This window comes from Furipterus horrens, unplaced genomic scaffold, assembly GCF_987537825.1.
Source record: "Furipterus horrens unplaced genomic scaffold, mFurHor1.1.pri manual_scaffold_8, whole genome shotgun sequence".
Taxonomy (NCBI): Eukaryota; Metazoa; Chordata; class Mammalia; order Chiroptera; family Furipteridae; genus Furipterus; species Furipterus horrens.
Genome location: NW_028327178.1, coordinates 105,604,777 through 105,624,572, shown reverse-complemented (window position 1 = coordinate 105,624,572; position 19,796 = coordinate 105,604,777). Strand labels below are relative to the sequence as shown.

The 19,796-nt window shown below is 48.3% G+C and overlaps 1 protein-coding gene and 1 long non-coding RNA gene across 6 annotated transcripts in view; one reads left to right on the top strand and one right to left on the bottom strand.

The window, feature by feature from the left end:
- The first annotated feature begins 3,458 nt into the window (after positions 1 to 3,458).
- ZNF217 (zinc finger protein 217) overlaps positions 3,459 to 19,796 on the top strand; it is a 37,074-nt gene continuing 20,736 nt past the window's right edge. For 3 of the 5 annotated variants that reach the window (XM_090286587.1, XM_090286586.1, XM_090286583.1), the window contains exons 1-3: positions 3,459 to 3,500; positions 4,832 to 4,918; positions 13,646 to 13,731. The gene's annotated coding sequence lies outside the window, so the exon portion shown is untranslated. Of the gene's footprint in view, positions 3,501 to 4,831; positions 4,919 to 13,645; positions 13,732 to 16,926; positions 17,455 to 19,796 lie in introns of those variants that run through there. The other 2 variants (XM_090286585.1, XM_090286584.1) reach the window with 2 other exon arrangements.
- LOC150003723 (uncharacterized) lies at positions 11,248 to 11,978 on the bottom strand. Its single transcript, XR_016512797.1, has 2 exons — positions 11,916 to 11,978; positions 11,248 to 11,720 (listed from the first exon to the last, which is right to left on the bottom strand). It is a non-coding gene; the product is annotated as an uncharacterized LOC150003723 (long non-coding RNA).

Here is a 19,796-nt window from a genome sequence, read left to right as displayed (position 1 = left end):
CTCAAATTGTTGCTACTATATGACCCAAGAGCACACAAAGGCCAAGGTCTATTTAATTTCATTTTTTAAGCTGTGCCCTTGGCTCTGGACTCAATGTGACATAATTGTTATTTAAAGTAAATGAATTGTTCAGGGAAAGGAAATTACCATATGATTTCAGTCATATGTGGGATCTAATGAACAAACTGAACTAACAAGCAAAACAGACAGACGATAGAGAGAGAGCAGATGACAGTTCTAGGGGGTGTTGGGAGGGTGGAGTGATTGACTGAAAAAAACAAAAAAAAGAAAATTCAGTGCTGTGGTGGTTGCTGGGTCGCGCGCAGAAGAGGGGTTAAGGGGGACACATGGTGTATGTTCCTGGTAAAATAAATAAATAAAAGAAAGAAACCATGGTAAAAAAGGTAAATGAATTTTAAAATATATTTTTCATCATCATTGTCATTTGATGTTAGAAGTGCGCGGCCCTGGCTGGGTAGCCCAGTGGGTTAGAGCATCGTTCCGATCCACTGAGGTTGGGAGTTTAATCCCCGGTCAGGACATGTATGAGAACGCACCGATGAGTGCCTAAGTAAGTGGAACACCACATCAATGTTCTTTTTTCTCTCCTCTCCTTTCCTCTCTTTAAACTCAATAAATTTTTTAAAAATAGCTTTTTTTTGTTTTTGGTAAGGAAGTAATTCATTACTTTTAGGAGTCAGGAAGAGAGGCTTTCATTCTTAGGACATCCAGTCACGGGGTGGTCTACCCCACTGAACAGCTTCAGACGTTCTCAAATGCTGGGAGATGTCGGCCTAGGTAGACCTTTGCTCCTTCCGAGACACCCGAGAAGGCAGGTTTGCCACTAAGGCAAAAACACGGGCATCTGTTGGCGTTTAAGACTGTGAGCTTTTCTTATCTATCCTTTATGTACAGCTAAACTACTTAGTTAAAAACTGGATGTAAATCTACGTGGTGGTCACAGAGGCGCAGAATTCTTTGAAAAGACATAGTTTAAGGAAGAAGTAACTAGAAGGGAAAGTGGAATAATGCATGGTAGCACAAACTGAGGATCCCTCAAACTGCAAAAATAATGTTTTCCAAAGAGTTTTTAAGTGTCAGTCAAATCTGCCCATCATCTGCTTAGTGTTATTCACATTTCTTTTTTCCCCTTGTGTCCATGAGTTTTTTCTTCCTTGTTTTCTTTATTGCTCAATTCCTATTTCACATTTCTTTAAAACTTCCAAGTTCAAACTAAATAATTGCTAATCAGGGTTCAATCCAATATTTATCCTGAGAATGTTTCCTGAGAATTTGACATTTCAGTTAAGGTTGCCGTCTTGTCAGAGATGATCAAAGATATCACATTGGAAAATTGTAATCTTGTTTGGAAATCTTCCTCATGCTCCTGCATCCTGTATGAGTCCTGCCAGAGCACTCTAGTACAGATCAGGAACTGAATTTAAGTAGTTTGTACTAAAAAAGAAACTTCTGGCCCGGTACGTTACTTTGAGTCTTTTGACTATTAATAATGAAGAGAACTGTTATATTTTCAAGTTGGTGAAGCATGAATCTAATCTGCTCCCAACTGTGATCTCAATATACACAGGGTGTCCCTGAAGTCCAGAAACAAGGATATGCAGAAGGTCATCACGACATCTTCAATCTGCAAAAATGAAGGCTACAATGGAATAGAGTATAACAGAATGAAACAGGACAGAACAAAAACAAAGTAAACTAGTTTAATAAAATAAACACAATAACAGTATGCAGATTTCCAGACTTAATGGAAATCCTCTAGGTGAACTCCTGGGGTGTATTGGGGCAACGGAGTCGCTGGATGAAATGGGAAACTCCACGCAGGAAGTGCTGCTGCGGCTAATTAAGGAATGTGGAACCCTTCCTTCTGAGTCAGCTGGGCGGTATGTGGAACTCTGTGCTGCTTGCGTGATGATTGCATGAAACTTGACAAAAAAAACCAGAGTATCTTGCTACTTAACATTTAAGAGGCAAGACGTGGTGTGTGTGTGTTTAAATGGTTCCTAATCTTTAAAATGGCTCCTTGCAGCTGGCCTTTTTATCAGTTGATTATATTAACAGCATCATCTCCTGGCATGGCTTGGTGTAATCCCGTAGACAGGATATGGACTGTTTAGGAGGTGGCATTTTCAGGTACACAGCCTTATCATGGCATTCTGAGGCTTCACTGCTATTACACAGCAATAAAAACACCTCTGGGGGACTGTCAAGTCTTATTTTTAAGTCCCTTTTGGAAAAAAAAAATCAATGTTAATTTTTTAAAAATTTCAAATGTAATACAGGCATATTATAGAAAATAATTCAAGAAAAATAGGAGCTAGGAAAAGGTGTTGTAGACCTCATTATCAAAAAAACAACTACTTAAAACAATTTTATGTGTGGCCACTAGCCATATATGGCTATTTAAAAAAATATATAAAAATTTTGAAATGTACATAGAATAATAAAATGAACCATTCACCCCAACACCCAATTTTGCAGTTTCAAGATGTTAAGCACATTGGCTCCAGTTCTCCCTTTTTTAAGTTTGCTAAAGTATTACAAATTCCAACATATCATGTTGTTCTCCTCCTAAATGCTTCAGTATGTCTCTAATATTATTATGTACATTTTTTTCTAATAACTCATAACGCCATTATCACAGCTAATGAATTAATAAGCTCTCAGTATCACATAGGCACTGTCCATAATAAAATTTCCCTGATAAGAAAAGCAATTAAAAATTTTTAGGTTATACCTATAGCCTCCCTTTTTGCTTACTAATAAAAAAAAATTATAGTTTGTTAAAAAATATGATTTTGCATCTTGATTTTTTTTCTGTTTGCTATTATAACTATTTCCTCATGTCCTCTTTTTAAAAAACGGTCTAATGTGAAATGACTGTGTGTGGGGGCTAGCTTGGTTGATTAAGCATTCCTCTATTTGTCTGTTTCCACGTATATATGGAGAGTGTTCGTGTGTTTTTCTTCCTCTTATAGTAAACTTGTTGCCATGAATATCTTTGTTCCTAACACCTCCTAGATTAGGGCTATTTCCTTAGGATTCCTTCCAGGAGTTACTGCTGCATCCAAATGTATGAACATGGCAAGGCCCTTGACTTGCCTTCCTGAGTTGTTTACAAAAGGACTGTACCAATTTACACTTCCACTTACAAAGGATGAGAAAGCCTCTACTGAAGAGTTTAAAAGGCTGTGCTTTTCAGAGCTCTTATAAAATCATTGGCTAGGGCTGGCTTATGTTTGTCTTCTGGTCATAGCCATCTCAAAATAAATAAATACACATTTTCTATAGCCCTGAAAACACGGCATGCGCAGACTGCCAAACAACCACTAGCTAACTTTGATTAGAAGAGAAACCGGTCTATTTGAAAATGTGGTAATGAGATAGTTTCCACCCCCCGGGAAGCCCGGTCCTGGAGGGGGAGGGGAGCCTGTGTTTCTTCTAGCCTCTCTTCCCATCCTGAAGAAGGTAGAAATGAACAGGTCAGCGTTCTCTTCCTTTACTTTCCGATTTTTTTTTAAAACTGGGTATTTTATTTGTTTCCATGTGGCTGAGTTGAGGATGCAAATATACGGGCTGAAAACTAGCAGAAAACTTCTGGTGGCAGGCATTTCCTGTAAACGCAGCCCCATAGCACTGGGTAACAGAGGATTAAAGCAGAGAGCCATTTTAGCTTGAGTCCAAATTCTACTTTGTTTCCTTGGGGACACGTTGTTCTTATTTGTTGACTTCCAATAAAATCGCCTCAGAAACTCTTTATTTCTGTGCATAGCATTCTTATTTTCTGTAAAGAATATAGCCTATCAGTTACAAATCCTTGTAGAAAAATTCAGTTGTATTGGTTTGGAGAAATTTATGTGACAGATTTTTTTTTTTTTTTGGAGGCAGGGAGAAAGAAAAACTATCATTACTGTCGTTGTTTATGGGGAAGAAAAAAAAAGGAGGAACTTGATAAGAAACTTAAGCAACGTGGTCTTTAAAAGCTCAACATCTGAATCTTTATGAATCTTTTATTTTTTTCTCTCTTAAAAAAAAAAATGTTAAGATGGTCCTATTATCTCTCATTTGCTTTTCACTGTTTTCACCTCACTCAAGGACGCTGGAGTCGTTCCTCAAAGCCAGTGGGGACAAAACATAATCTCTTGAAATATTTTTAAGAGGACACGCAGGCTTGGTAGTTGTTAAAAAAAAAAAAAACAATGTTGTCTAAGAAGCCAGAGGGATTTAGTGAAGTTGAGGGCTGTTTTAGACTAAGGAGACATCCAGGAAGAGTAATAGCTAATGTCATTTTGGCTGACGTTTATGGAGTGATCACCACGCGCAAGGCAGTTTTGAGATTGTATTACAATTAGCTCATGTAATGCTCAAAAGTGACCCATGCGCTGGGCGCCAGTATTATTCCCATTTCACAGGTGAGGCCGCGAGGTTAGGTCGCGGGGCCAGGAGAGCAACGGGGTCAGCGTTTGGGTGCAGGCAGCCTCTGAAGGTTGTTTTATTCAGTTCTGCTTCCTGCGAAAACGTGCTGTGTCGTGTGCGGAGCTGCTGAGCAAAAGCGCATTGGCTGAGCGCGGCGTGGGGTGGTCGCGCGGCACTGGGTCAGCTATGGGAATTTAGGGCAGCTCTCTGAGCTTGGGTCCAGACCCATGATTTCTCGGTCCCTTTCCGTCTGTTCAGGGTGTGGCTCTGACTTTAATCTCTTTAGCCTTTTCCCCAAATCCCAGTGTCCTCTGGCAGGGCGTGGCTGGAGAGGAGGGCACACTGTCCTTATAGCGCGGAGACGCCGCTGAGTTAATCCATTCCACCTCCTTCCCAGGTCGCTCAGGTCTTCCTAGGAGAAGATGCCCAAGGGACACCGAAAGGCAGATCGTCTCCCAGCTTCCTGAGCATCAACCCGATCCAGGTATGTGTCAGGTTTCCTCTACCTTGGTTGGTCTAGCTCAGCGATTTTCAACCCGTGTGCCTTTGGTCTAGTGATGACGGAGTTAGGTTCTGGAGCAGGCAAATCCCGGTCCAAATCCGACTGTTCCCCTTGCCCGCTATAAACAAACTCGCTTCTCTTTCCCCAGCCCAGGAGTGAGTACCTTGGTTGGGCCCGGCAGTGGCTAAGAACAGACCTGACTGTTCCGGCCTGCGAGCTTCTGCGCCCCGGGGCAATGGGCTTTAGAAGAAGGGCGTGTCTTCATCCAGTGCTTGCTATGTGCCAAATTCTCCTCCAGCATTTTACAACTGAGGACTTATTTGTTCCATCCAAATACACTTGTCAGTGAATACTCTTACATCCGTCTGTAACATGGGGAAACAGTGAGGTGACGGAGCAAGACTGCTGGGAGCCCAGAGTCCTGCCTTGAACCCAGAATGCCGGATCCAAGACGTCATTAGTCCGATCACCGCTCAGGCATAGCTTTCTAATCTAGGTGATGGTAGGGACTCTGCCTGCATATAATGTGCTTGGCCTAGAAGAACTACTTAATTAATGATTGCTGCTATTCTTCTTTATTCTCCTACTGCCAAGGTCACCCACTTAGTCCGAACAAAATGGCATGAGTCAGCATGGGCTATTAGATGAGGCTAGACTTCCACTTTATTCTTGTTGTAGAACCTCAAGGAAGTTAGGAAAGTTAAGTCAGAAAACAAGTTAACCTCTGATGGCTACGGTTTCCTCATCTGCCCAGTGAATTAAATGTACTGGTTATTAGGATAACACTGTGATTGGATCAATTGCATGTGGAGTTAAGACTCTGGTTCACAGCAGGGGCTCAATGAATTGTATTGTTTTCCCCTTTTCTTATCCTTATCTCTTCTTACTATTAGCCTGGTTGTTGTAAAAGTAACATGAAAATGTGAACACACTTAAATATCTGAGTGATTTCAGCAAGGGAGGCTATCTGCATTACTCTTTTAGAAGTACAGCATTCCCTCACTTATCGCTGGTATTATGTTTTAGACCCTCCCCACGACAGGTGAAAATCTGCAAAGTAGGAACCTTACATTTATTTTAGTACTTATATATATACAAGGGTTTATAAACCCTTCCCACACACTTATAAACCGTTCCCAGTCCCTTATTAACCTTTCCCACTCCCTTATGAACCTTTTCCCCACTTTTATAAACACTATGTCCTTAAACATATTCTATACTCTTAAACCTACGTCACTTTAACATACATATACAATACCTCAAAATCCCGCGATAGAGCAAAAAATCCACGATAAATAGAATATTTTTAAAAACCCTGTGATATAGCAAGGCTGCTATAAGTGAACTGCAGTATAGAGGGACTACTGTACATAGTACTTGGTTTTATCAGTCTGTTTGATAAGCCTCTTAACATTCAAGCCAGGTCATTATTCCTCTGCTTATACCATTCAGCGAGTCAGGTTCATTCAGAGTAAAATCTGATTTTTGTTTGTCCTTTTATTTTTAGCATTTTCATTGAATTTATTGGGGTGACACTAGTTAATAAAACTATATAGGTTTCAGGTGTACAGTTCTATAATATGTCACTTATATATTGTGTGTTCACCACCCCAGGCCAAGTCTCCTTTATCACCATCCTATACTTTCTACCTTCCTCCTGCCTCCCCTTAAAGTTAAAATTTGGTCTTTATAGTGACCCAGCAATCCCATCTTAATATTTTTTAGTGAGGCGTTTTATTTTGATTGATTGATTTTAGAGAGAGGGAGGGAGACACACACACGCACACACACATTGATCTGCATTTCTCCGCATCCATGCGTTCAGTGGTTGGCTCTTGGAACCTGCGACCTTGGCTATGGGGACGATGCGCTAAGCAGCCGAGCTACGCGGCCAGGGCTTCCATCTTCACTCTCGCACCTGTCCCACACAAGCCCCAATGCCATGCTGTTCCATGGGCCACAGGGCACATTGCTTCACGGTCTTCGCATCCTTATCCCTTATCCCGGAATGCTCCCCCCACCACCCCCACCCCCACCCGGATCGGCTCCCACGGTTGCCCCCTTCCGTTTTCTACGCAAGATGCCTTCACTTATGACGTCTTCCTGGACTAGCCTATTAGACATCACCCCACCTACCCGCTCCGCTCCCCGGCTCCTCCCGCCGTTATTACTGTCCACAGTACTGATGTCGTACAGTAGTGTCTCATTTAAGACACGATGTTAACTCCGCAAGGATAGGCGTTTTGCGAGGGTCGCTGCCCTGCAGCAGCCCCCGCACCCACTACGGCGGTCGGTACACGGTAGGTGCTGAGTAAGTCCTCGCTGACCGAGCCGTAGGTGAACGCGTGGCGGCACGAGTCCACAGGGCCGCGTCTTTCATGGGGCGGAGCCGCGCAGCAGCGGCACTTCCGGTGGGCGGCCATCTTGCCCAACACAGAGGAAGCGGTTCCTGTCTTCGAGGGGCCTGTCGCCTCGGCGGCCGGCGCGACCACACGTCCCCGGCGAGGCACGGCCCAGCGAGGTCATAACAGGCACCGAACAAAGGGTGGCTAACAGGCAGACAGTGGTGGCCCTGGGAGTGGCCTTGGCGGACGGGGTGGCGGGGGGATGGATGCGGATGGATTTCGGCGGATGGATTTCGGCGGATGGTGGCGCGAGGCTTGAGGAGATTGGGCGCCGTGGGCAGCGCGGGCCCGGCAGCGGACGCGAGCGACGCCATTGGCTGGCGGAGAGTGGCGTCTCCGTTGTTTGTCCGCAGTTGGCAGTCCTGAGCATCTGAGGCACCATTTTTTATTCCCCAGGGCATAGAAGAGCGCGGGAGTCTATGTTAATGTTTATTTTGTTCCCTCAGCGGTGGCGCCGCCTAGGCCCGCCTCTCAGGGGGCTTCAGTGTCAATAGACAACTAAGTTTTGTTTTTGTTTTTTAGTATTTTATTTAGTTTTTAGAGAGGGGAAGGGAGGGAGAGAACTATTGGTCGGTTGCCGCTCATAGGCGCCGGGGCGGGGGACAGCACCTGCCACCCAGCCATGTGGCCCCGCGGGGAGTCGGACCTCGACTGATCGCTCTGCCGAGGAGGCTCCACCCGAGCCTCACTGTCGGGGCCGTAGGCGACTAAGTTTTCATTGCGCAGGTAAGCTAGGGGTGCGCCTTCCGTGCGGAACGGTCAGAGCGTTTAGCCGCCCCCAGAATTCCCACATTTGACAATTAACCACTTGGCGAGGGTCTTCCCAACGTCTGTGTACATTACTTATAGATTTCTTCTTTCTTTCTTATTTATATACTTACTCAGAATTGACATACAACATATTAATTTCGGGTGCACAACAACAATTTGATGTATATGTTATGAAATGATATGTACAAATGTATATGTTATGAAATATACAAATGTATATGTTATGAAATACATACAAATGTATATGTTATGAAATGATACAAATGTTCGTATTATGATTTGAGTACATAAACATAGTATATGTGTATATGCATACATACCTGTCTATTACACACACATACATATTTTCCTTCAGAAAATAACGTTGTAGTGTGTGTGTAAACAAAAGTGGGGTACCTTTATGCAGCTTGGTTCTTTTTACAATTTTTACGTGTTTTGCTCCATGATGTCCTGGGGATGTAGCCGCTCGAGCACGTGTGGCCCTGCTGGCCCTGCTTCAGTCCTCCCAACTGCTGTCTGGAATCTTAAACTTGCGTGTACCGTAGTCTGTGTGTCCGTTTTCCTTCTGGTGGACATGGTGGGGGGTTCCGAGTTTTCTCTGTCACAAACTGCTGCAGTGAACATCCTTGTGTACCCGAAGGATTGTTTATTCCTCTAGGGTAGGTATTATAATTATGTGCTTATCCACTTATCTATGCTTTGATTTGTTTAATGCCCATTTCTCCTATTAAAATATAAGCTCCACGAAGGCAAAAATCCAGCTCGTCGTGAACCTCGCTCTTTCATTCCCACCTTGGCCAAGGGCCTGAGACAAAGAAGGTAAACGCTTAAGGACCGAATAGGCGGAAAGGTTGGCTGGGGCCAGGGCTGGTTGTGCGCCCTGAGAGGGGACCCGATGGGTTATTTTGGGACGCTGTGAAATTTCCGCCCGCGGCAGGAGCAGGTGGCTGTCGGTGGGGCTTGGGAAAGATGTTCCGGGCTAGGAAGCATACAGGTTCAGGGGGCCCGGGCCCGAGGTCCGTGTGCAGGTCAGGAGGACACCACCCAGGGACAGAAGGGAGAGCGGCTGGGATAAGCTCTGCAAGGGGCGCTAATTGCTGAGCTCCAGGGGCCGGGGAAGGCAGGCATGGAGGGCTGGGACCTAGTCCCGGACGCTTCCATTTTGTGAACACGGATTGCCCCCCAGCTCTATGCAAAAGGCGCTCTGTCCCGCTTGGCCTTTCTCGCCCGCCTTCCAAGGAGAGTTGCCGTCTATTGGGGAAGATTGAGACAAGTGCTCAGGCACACCAAGAATGCAGGGGCGTGACTGAGGCCGCAGGGGACGGGCCCTGAGGCCACCGAGTGGCCTCCTGCTGCTCTGGGAATGGGGCAGGGCAGGGAGTTTGGAGAGAGGCTGCCTCGCTCCCGTTGCCCCAGTGCCACACAGCTGCCCGGGGAACACTCGGGCAGGCGGCCGTCCAGAAATGCGCATCGTGTCGACTTTTTGAAATTGGGGAAATTTAGGTTGGTGATAGAGCTGAGGTTTGACCTCAGGTTCACAGGGCCCATTGGCCTTGTGACCTTAGGCAAGTCACTCCATCCTGAGCCTCAGTTTCCTCTTTTCAAAGAAAAGGGCAAAGATTGATAAGACTGCCGCCAGGGGACAGGTGTTATCAGTGACAGGTCCGAGGCAGTGGTCCTGCCCAGAACGCGAGGACTGGAAGATCCCACTGAAGTAGAAGGACTGGTGTGCCCTCGTGGACCATGCCCTCGGCGCAGCCGGGGTGGGATCGTGGAGGAGATGATCTGTGGAAGAGATGCTTGGAGTTGAATCGATCTTTCAGTTTTATTTCCATGTCCTTCCAGTGGCTCCTGCTGTTCTTGGAGGGAGAACCCTAAGTGGCCGGCCAGGTCCTGCCAGCCACACTCAGAAATTGTCTTTATCCTGAGAGATGTTGGGAGTTTTAGGCCGGGCCCTGACGTCATCAGATTTGACTTTTGAAAAGATCAGTGTGACAGATCCGTGCTTTCTGCTGGAATGGTAGTCCTCCGAACGCAGAGTTCATGTTCCTTCTTGTCATATTCCTGGCCTGTGGGGAAAATGCCAGGCTCGTCCCAGGGTAGGTGTGCCTTCTGTTGGTTGAATGCACCTCTCTGCCTTCAAAGCAAGACCAAAAATAGCCATGGGGTTGTGCTAGAAGGAAGATGTAATGAGGTAATGGACAGGGTAACCATTTACTCGTATTTCATGCAACATTTCGTGAGCATCTGCTATGCACTAGGCATGGTTCAAGGTCCTGGGGATACAGGATGGGGTGCGGGGGTGGGGCTTCGCTAGTGTCTGCACAGGAAGGCAAGGCGAGGTGAAGGGTTGTGAGAGAGGGGGAGGGGCAGGTAGGAGCTGGGGCTGGAGACAGAGGCAGGGCAGGGGGCTAGGAGCGAGGCCCCATGTCTGTGGATGAGGGCAAGGCCCTAGAGGCAGGGCTGGATTTAGACCCCTAGCTCTGCTGCTTATGCCGGTGGGCTTTGGGGAACCACTTCATCCCTCAGTGCCCAGGTTCCTCTATAAAAATGGGAAGTCATGGGCTCCACCTCAGAGGGTCGCTAGGAGTGAGATTAAATGAGTTAACAGTAAAAAGCACACATTGCAGACATAATACATATTAGTGCTTCCCAGCTGGCCTTCTGGCACACTGGCCCTGCTTTTGGCGTATAATATTTTGGAAATATATCAGTCCTCCATCCCAGGGCAGAGAAATGGAGAAGGCACTCCTGGGTGTGGGTTTGGACAAGTCCCTGCTCTCGATGGAGCTAACTGTCCGATTCAGACCAAAAAATAAAAGTAAAATTCCTAACCCACCAACTACATAACGAACTTACTAGGCTGTTTACGTCATCTGAAAGGGGGGGCCAGAAGGGAAAGGAGACAGTGAAGTCAGAGACACAGTGTTCTTCCTAGCACACTGGGGGCCTCTCGGGCCCCAGGCCCGGTACACAGCGTGGCTTCCCTTCTGGTACCACGGGGCGACCCGCCCTCCCGTTATCATCTCTTATTTTACAGATGAGGAAACTGAGCTGAAGACCCAGCTTTCGATGCCCTTCCAACTGGTACTCACTCAGCCGAGTTCTATAAATTATTATGCAGTTCTGTATTCATTTGTTTGGAATACATTTGTTGATCTCTGCTACAGGCAGACATCATGGAGATACAGCAGAGAACAAGAAAGAGTGTCACCTATTTTTATGGAGTTCAGAGTCTAATAGGACAGGCAGGAACAAAGATTCACTATGGGATAATATGTAGGGAGTGTGAGTGCGTGGCTTTGAGCTCTGGGGGTGCCTGGCAGGGGTGCGTGGTCTGGTGGCAGTGGCTGACCCATCTCTACCCCCCCTTTCTTCCTCAGCATTCACGTCCGCAGAGCCCCAAGACGTTGCGTGTCCGTTAGTGGTGGCGGGTTGTGGGAGCAGGCTTGAGAGCGAAACCTAGAATTCCCTGCAGGACATCTGCGTAGGAATGGAGTTGGCAGTCGGAAATACGTTTTGGGAGTCGAGGGGAAAGGTCTGGGTGAGAAGTATGTCAATTTAGGAGCCTTTTAGGTCTTTCGAACCATTGCATTGGATGAGGTCACCTACGGAATAAATCAGAAACGGGGTCAGCGCTGGGCCCCGGGCCCTTCAGTCTGGAGGTCAGGGAGAGGAGAAAGAACGAACCAGCCAAGGGGGCTGAGGGGGGGAGCAGCCGGTGAGGGCTGGGGGAACCGGCAGATTTCCAAATCCAGGGAGGTGTTTCAAGGAGGAGGAAGAAATAGACGCTTATCACGTACTGCAGGTGTGGCAAAGAAAGTGCGGGTTTCGGACGCTTGCCCTGGCTGGGCCGTGCCGTTGGTCGCGGTGTCTTCCTCGCGGCAGCCCACGAACGAACAGCCGTCCTGTGGGAGTGAGTGAAATTATACCTGGCTTTGTTTTTTTGTGGTCAGATTAGCAATATAATTCTTTTCTGGTGTGCCACAGAGTGAGTTTGTGTGTCTGTTTTTGGCGCTGCAACCCTGGCACAGACATGGAGAATGTTAGTGATTACTTCGTGTGTGCCATGGGTTAAAAAGTTTGAAAACTGCTGCTCTAAAAGATATAATGAAGTCCAAAGGGGCAAGGACTTCAGTTGCTGGGCTAACTCTAAACTCTACCTCCTGTGCCTAGAATAGTGCCAGACGCCCCGAAACCGAGGGCTTACAACCTTGCACGGTGTATCTCATTTAATTCTCTAGTCTTATATAAAAATATTTGTTATTTATGCTGGTGATATATACATTTCTTTTTCAGTTTTATAGAGATACAATGGACAGGACACTGTGTAAGTTTAAGGTGTACACGAGTTAATGTATGTATGTGGTAAAATAGTCACATAGTATGTTTAGTTAACATCCCTCATCTCAGTTATAATTTTTCCCCTTGTGATGAGAACTTTTAAGTAGTTTTCTTTTTTTCCCTCTTCCTTTATCACCTCCTCTTCATCGTAATCCCATTTTATGGATGAGGAAACTGAAACCCAGAGCGGTTCAAGAATGTTCTAGAATTAATGCAGCTTTCAAGAGGTGGAGGCAGAGCATTGGAGCCCAGAGTGCCTGGAGAGAAGCTGCTCCCGGCCCTCGGCGGAGGCACTCTCGGAGGAACAGAGGCTGATCTGGAGGGGTGGCAAGGGGGCACCAGGCAGAGGGTGCTGCAGGTGCACGCTCTGGGCCGGGCCAGGCCTCAGGCTGGACAGGTGGTAGGCAGGGGCCACATCCACGGGGCTGGGGAGCCGAGCTCGGGGGCAGAGAGAGGCTGTTGGGCCGGGAGGTGACATCACCTGATTTCCACTGGAAGGGATCTCCTGGGCTGTGGGGTGGAGACTGGGGCAGGGCAAACCTAGAAAGCAAGCAGCTTTGGGGAAACCTCACCTTCACCTATGTGGGGGACAGAGTCAGGTTTTGCTGCTGTGGGGTAGGCTCGTGTTAGAGATGAGCTGGGCCAAGTTGAAGTGTATTTAGAAATTATAGGCTTTGCTGGTAAATTCAAGGTATGTGGGGAGGAGGTGAAATATAGTTTGGCTTCTAGGTTTTGACTCGATTTAGTGGGTGGATGGAAGAGGGTTCCATTTATTGAGATGAGGGTGAGAATCGGATTTCAAGAAATGTTACTTACCGTCCTCTTCCTGCCTTCCTCTTATCCCAAAGCTCCCCACTTGCAATATCAGATGAGTGGAAAAAGCTTTACAGACGTGCTTCCCAAAGTTACGTGATGTATGTAGTTTTTAAAGAATTAGTTACATGTCATGTGAAGTCGGCCTTCATCCAGAATAGAGGAAGACAAAAGTTGTGCTTGCAAAGGGAGGGGGCACTGATCCAATCTGCCAAAGGGACAAAACCAGTTAAAGTAAACAATGCCCCCTCCCCACGCCTTATCAAGTTAATCTATTCAAGGCATGATTGAATCTAGACTTTATTTAAATTGAGCCTTATTCTTGGCCCCTCCCTTTTTGGTTTGCTTATAAAATCCGCAATCACATCTCTTTCAGGATTGTTCCCAGCCAGGTGGACTGGCAAACCCAGAGAGGGAAGGACAGAGGCTCTCGGTTCCAGACACAGCCCCCACTTCCGAAAGGTAATTTCTGCTATTTATTTTTGTCGTCTGGTATTAGGATGTTTTATAGAGGGCTTAAAATTTTGAGATGACTTGAGCGAAATCAAGGAACTTAACAGAAAAGAGAGAAGTATGGTGTTTCCTGCAGTTGGTGATCCCTACTTAATTTAGTGCATTCAGTCGTGTTAAAAGGGCTGCCCCGGTTTTCTTCTCAAATGTCCTTTGTAGTTTGCAGAAGCTGGCAGGTTTGGCTAACTTTTTCATTCTCTTTTCCTGCTAACTACTCACTGCAGTTTTTCAGGTTTTCCTGCTCTGAACACTAAATTCTTTTTAAGTCAAGTATCTATGTTGGCTGCATTTCAGCTCCAGGGTTTTACACACAGTTTCCAAATTGTTTTTCTGTAATAGTTCCACAGTAAAATAAATACTTGCGAAATAAGAAGATCATAACTGCATTCTGTTCTTCTAATTAGGCTTAAGTCCTAAAAGATGATTCCAATAAATGTTAAATGTAGCAAATCAGAAGGGTTTTTTTTTTTTGTCTTGTTATTGGATCTGGAGAGAAAATTGTAGGTTAGCTAGAAGAAGAGGTCTCATATCACTAGGATTAAATCAGAGATAATGGGGCAGATTTTTAAAGCATACACTGGGAAACATCTTAAGGAGGTCTGGTCTGTTTAGGTAATTGTGAAAAATGAAGTGTAGCTGACGTTTGTTGCATTAAAAAGAGGTGAAGTGGGGCTTTTGCTGCCCCTTCCCCGAGGAATGTGTGCAGAGCATCGGCTCCCATGTGAGGGGACATTGCTGGTTCCATTCTTTGTGTTCCCTGCTCCTGTGCAGCACCTGACTCCTTAAGAATCAGCCTGGCTGGGGGTGAGGGCAAAACAGGATTACTCGGGGGTGGAGCTAAGTGTGTGTAGACCAACGTTCGATTTTCAGTTTTCTTTTCATACAATAATGTGAATTCTTAGCTTTTATTACAAAACCACATGTTCCTAGTGTTCTGTTACTTTTGGAATTTCCATTTTTAATTGTTTTAACTCTGTGTGCTTTCCAAATGCATCTGAAGTACAAGCCTCTCCTAAAGAGATATTGTGCCTCACAGAAGCCCTTACAGCGAATTCAGATCACTCCGTGTCCATTTAAAAACACAGTATGTGTTTGCAACCCGGCACTCAGTCACTGGCAGGGTTTTGCAACCATTTCCCAGTTTTTTGTTGGCATGCTTCCAGGAGTAGGGTTCTTTGTAATTCCTTGCTCAAACGTAAGGATCACATATAAAATTCTTAGCAGATAGATCAGTTCATACAATCATCTTTCAATTTTGAAAGCTATAACATAATAAGCGTTTTGGGGGGGAGGAGAGAGACAGTAGCTGACAAACTATGTGATTTTATGCTAACAAAGTGGTAGCTTTGTGAAGGCAGAGAAAAAAGCACAACTCTTTTTGCTCTGAAAATAATTCAGTAACAACAGGGTCTGCGAGCCAAGAGCCCTATTGTTCTTAGTGAAATGATTATTTGTCAAAACATTTGATTGTTTCCCTATGCCTACTGAAAAGTTTGGACTTTACTTTTTTGCTCACTTTTGATAGTAAGATTTTAAATGATCAGTGCTATTGTGTTTATAGCATTCAGGGTTTCAGAGTTCAAAGGTTACCCATTAACATGTAGCGTGAAGCTACACTTATGTTAAGACTCAACCTGGTTCCACGAGTTCATGTTTCTTTGTTTAGAAGCCGGGCTGGAAGTCATTTGTTTGATAAGTTCAGTGGAGCTTCTTGTTTATGAAGAGTATGTATCTGGACTGTGTTTTAAGATATGACTGTAAGGCTCTAAGCAGTATTTTAAGGAAAGGTATTCCTATTCCCTGAGAAAAGGAATTCCAGTAACAGAAGTAATCTTTATCAGTGGACTCGAGTGAAGGAAAAAAACCAAGTTCTGGCCTAAGAATCTGCTGGTGCTGATAATTAATTGTGAGTCAGTAATTGGTCCACTTCCTTTTAGGGAAAGACTAACCGGACCATACGTGGGGTTAGTCGTTATGTATAAGGTGACAGCAAAACATGCCACGGCAGAGTCTTCCCCTTTGCTAAGATGCTGCCTGTCCAAGTCCGTCTCTGTTTATCCTTGCTCATCAGCGAAGCTCTTCTGTGGTGCTGGTGGTGGTTTTTGTCCTGATTTATAAAATCTATACTTTAAGTGTCTTTCTTGTTATGTTTTAAGTGTTTCCAGTTTGGATACACCGAGGGCCGGGAAAAAAAAACAAACCCAAAAGCCCGGGCTATTTTGTTTGTGGTGACTCGCACAGCTCCGTTTACATTTGCATTTGTTTGCATCTTGGGGCAGAAAACTCGGTGGGTGTGATTGTGCTGCTGCGGTTCCTCTTGGGGCTTAAAATGGGGGAAATCAGTGTCCTCGGAATCGTAACTTCTCGTTTTTTAAAGCAAAGGTAGTAACAGGGAAATGCTTTAAGTGAGTTGGGCGCGGGGAGAAGGGGAAAAGCTGCTTTTGGGGGGTGCCCGCTGCAGTAAGCCCGGTGTCACCCACGTGGGTTCTGTCAGAGCCCCGCGGATGGCGGAGCGCAGGCCGAGCGTAGGAGCCTCAGGTTGTCCCAGCGCAGACCGGCCCTCCCGGCACAACAACAACAAAGGCCGGCTTTATGAAGGCGCTAATTAGAAACAGCTCCATCATCTTGTCTTATCGGCCGTACACTTAAGGAAAAGCTGAAAAAAAGGCTGTTTGCGCACAGCTGCCTTTTACACTCTCCAACTGGGTATAAAGGCTTTTTGTTCGTTCGCAATTCTGGGTGACCCAGGAGTTCGGGCAGCCCGCCCCTCCCCTCGCCGGGCACACCTTGCGGGGGGGGGGGCAGCAGCAAGGCGGAGGCCTGGCTGTGCGCCTGCGCGCGGCCCTCGCGGCCCCCTCCCCGAGTACCTGTCACTAGAGCCGCCTGGCGCTCGCCGGCCACGTTAGGCCCGATGGCGGGAGGCGGGGGATGTGGGAGCGGTGAATGGCGCGCGCGTGCGCGGGAATCTCCCGGGCGAGAACAGGGAGTGCGCGTGCTCGTCCGCTCCCCGGGGGCGGGGCCCGCGGCGGTGGGCGGGGGCAGGGGCGCGCCTTGCACGGTCACGTGGGCGCGGGGCGGGGTCTCGGGCGCACGCACGGCCGGTGGAGGCAGGAGGTGGGGCGTATTCGAACCGCGGGGCTGAGGGCGGGCGCAACAGCTGCTCCCTGATCACTTTCTGACCCAACAGTCCCGGTGCGCCGGACGCGCCGCGCCCCGGCGGCTCTAGGGACCCCCCCCCCGCGCCTGCACTGTTCCCTCGCGGACGAGTAGGGGGCGCCCGAGCCTTTGCCCCCCGTGCGCACCCCCACCCCGCTCACCTTAGCCCCGCGCCCGAGGTGAGCCCGGCCCCCAAATCCTCCGGGCGAGGGTGGGGTGGGGGGCAGGGGGCGCTCCGTTTGGGGGGGTCTTCGAGGCGCGGGCCCTGAGGCGCCGTGGCGGCCGGCTTGGCCCCTCGGCCCCCGTCTGTTTCGGGGCGCCGGTGCCGGCGCGGAGCCGGGAGGGGTCCGCACAAAAGGCCGAGAGAAACTCCCAGCCGCCTCCCCTCCCTGCTGCCTTCCCCGCCCCCTCCCCCGCTCGCCTGCGCCCTCCTCATTCAAACCTCGGCTCGCTCGTGTGGTGTCAGTTCAGTCCCGGCCGCCGCCGAGCGAGGAAATGGCCGAGGAGCCGGAGCCGCAGGTAAAGGGGGCGCGCCCCCGCCCGCACCGGGCCCCAGGGGGCGCCCCGCTTCGCCCCTCCGGCGTCCCCCGAGCCCGCCCTCGAGTCCCCGGTGCTCGTTATCTCGCCCCCTCCTCGGATGGCCGCCCCGCCCGCCCCCACCCCCGTCTCCACTCGATCCCGCTCCTCTCGGGCGCCCCCTCCCCACCCGGCGAGAAGGTGCCGGGCGAGCCCCCGGCGCGCACAGACAGTGTTCTACCATCACACTCACCCCCGGGAGTAGCCGGGGTGGCTGCGGGGCGCAGGCGCTCCCTCCCTCCGTGTCGGGGGCCGGGGGCTGCGCGGGCGGGGTCGCGGGGGCTTTCCTGAAAAGTTGGGCGCCTCTGCCGGGCGGCTTTCGCGGCTTGCGACCCGGCCTTGGGGGGCGGTGGCTGGCGCGGGGTCCCCCGCGATGGCCCGGGAGGGGCCGGAGCAAGTTGGAAAGAGCCAAAACAATGCGTCCAAACAGGCGTCCCCCGCAAACAATGGCCGGGACCGTCCACACGGGCCGGGAGGAGGGCGCGTCTACAGGGTCCGGAGGAGGGGCCTGGCCTGGCCGCGGACCCCGGCGCGCACCCCAGTGAGCCCCCCGGGAGCCCCAAAAATCCTGCCCGGGAGTCCCGGTCTTCTGCCTATCTGAGCAGGCGGTGCACACTGGGCAGCGTTTCCTGGATGTACGATTAGGATTTTTATTTCCCCCCTTGAGTTTTAAAGATTAAAAAAAAACTTTAAAAAGAACTCTCAAACGCTTAAAGATAGCTTTATAACTCACTTCTAGTGGGAGACCCAAAGCCAGTTGGAAGCAGACCTAGGAACTCCAAAGGGCAGGAGGGATTGAAATGTTAGCCAAAAAGTGCCTTTTTTTTTAAAGGAAGTTTCTGCCAGCAGGCGCTCAGTGGCGAAACCGCGCAGTTTCAGATGTAAAGCCCTCTTCCCTCTTGATTTGGCCCCAAAATGAGAGCTGCACGGGATGGGAGGGGGTGGGGTGGGCCCCGCCGGGGGCCCGGGAGGCTGGATTTGGGGCGGCCTGGGCGCTCGTGCCCAGGCGGGCGAGGGGGGGGCCTGCCGGGTGTTCTGGTCGGTACCTGCGCGCCGGGGATCACAGCCATTCAGGTCCCGGAGTGAGCCCCACGTTTTACCATTCGGGGTAGGGCCCCCGAGGACGGGAAGCCGCATTTTTAGGGCGGATGGGGAGGGCTGGCAGCGGGGTTTCCCGCAGGTTTAGCTCCAGGAGCAGGGAACCCCACCAGCGGCCGCCTCTGCGACCCCAGTAGCCTGTTCACACTTGGAGAAGCATAAACTTTTTTTTTCTCTCCGCCCCTTACCCCCCAAGAAAAGGATGTTTCAGACTTTAAGGCTTTGGTGTATTGTTCCCCTTTGAAATCCCTCGAGCCTCAGTTTATCTCCTAATCAGCCTACAGGGCTTGGGCGGTGAACATTCCTAAACGTGTATTAAGTAAATGGCGGTCGTAGTGGTCCTGTGGCCAGTTTGGGGCCCTGTTACTGACCAGCGTGCACACACAGCCTGGCTGGTTTCCTGGTTTTCTAGATCGTTTGCAACCATTAAGCTGTATGTTTTAAAAAGCATAGGTCTGATTTAGTTCAGGTTGGTTCAATTATGTCTTCATCGCTGTTGAGCTGGTTGAATGAGCCGACGTGAGATTAAGCCCACAAAAGAAAGGCAGGGCGCAAAGCTGCCGGTCAGGCCTGGCCGCTGGGTAAGGGGTCGCAGGCCCTTTACCTTCTCTTCTGTTTGTCAAGAAGTTCCTTTCAATTGTTCTGTTACTGTACTTCCCCCTGGAATGCATGGACTGCCTTGATATCGAATGAGACTTAAAATACTAAAGTTTATCATGTTTTGAGAATGAGTAATAGATCTACAGTTTCTAAAAAGCCTTCAGTGTCTGTAGTGACAAGTGCAGAGCCATAACCTAATTGCTTTTTGTCTGAAAAATATCACAGGCAGACCACTAGTTTGTGCTTGCTTAGCTAATGTGTGCTGAGAACTTTTTAAGGTGTGTCCTTAATGGTAGATGACTTTTTCTGAGAAGTTATGTTTATTTTAGATACTGTTTTTTTTTTTTTTTTTTTTCAGTATTACCAAGACTCCAGTAGTGTGTGTGTGTGTGTGTTTAATCCTGGTATTTTAGTTGAAGTTACCCCCCCACCCCCAATTGCTGCCTTTTTTAATGTTACATAAGTATTCAATTCTAGAGGCAGTGCCTTATTTAAAAAACTCCGAAGTCAATAGCTCCAAGACAAACTTATAATTTATTTGGCTTGTTTGTTAGAATAGGGTTAATCTGATTGCTTGGAATTTTAAT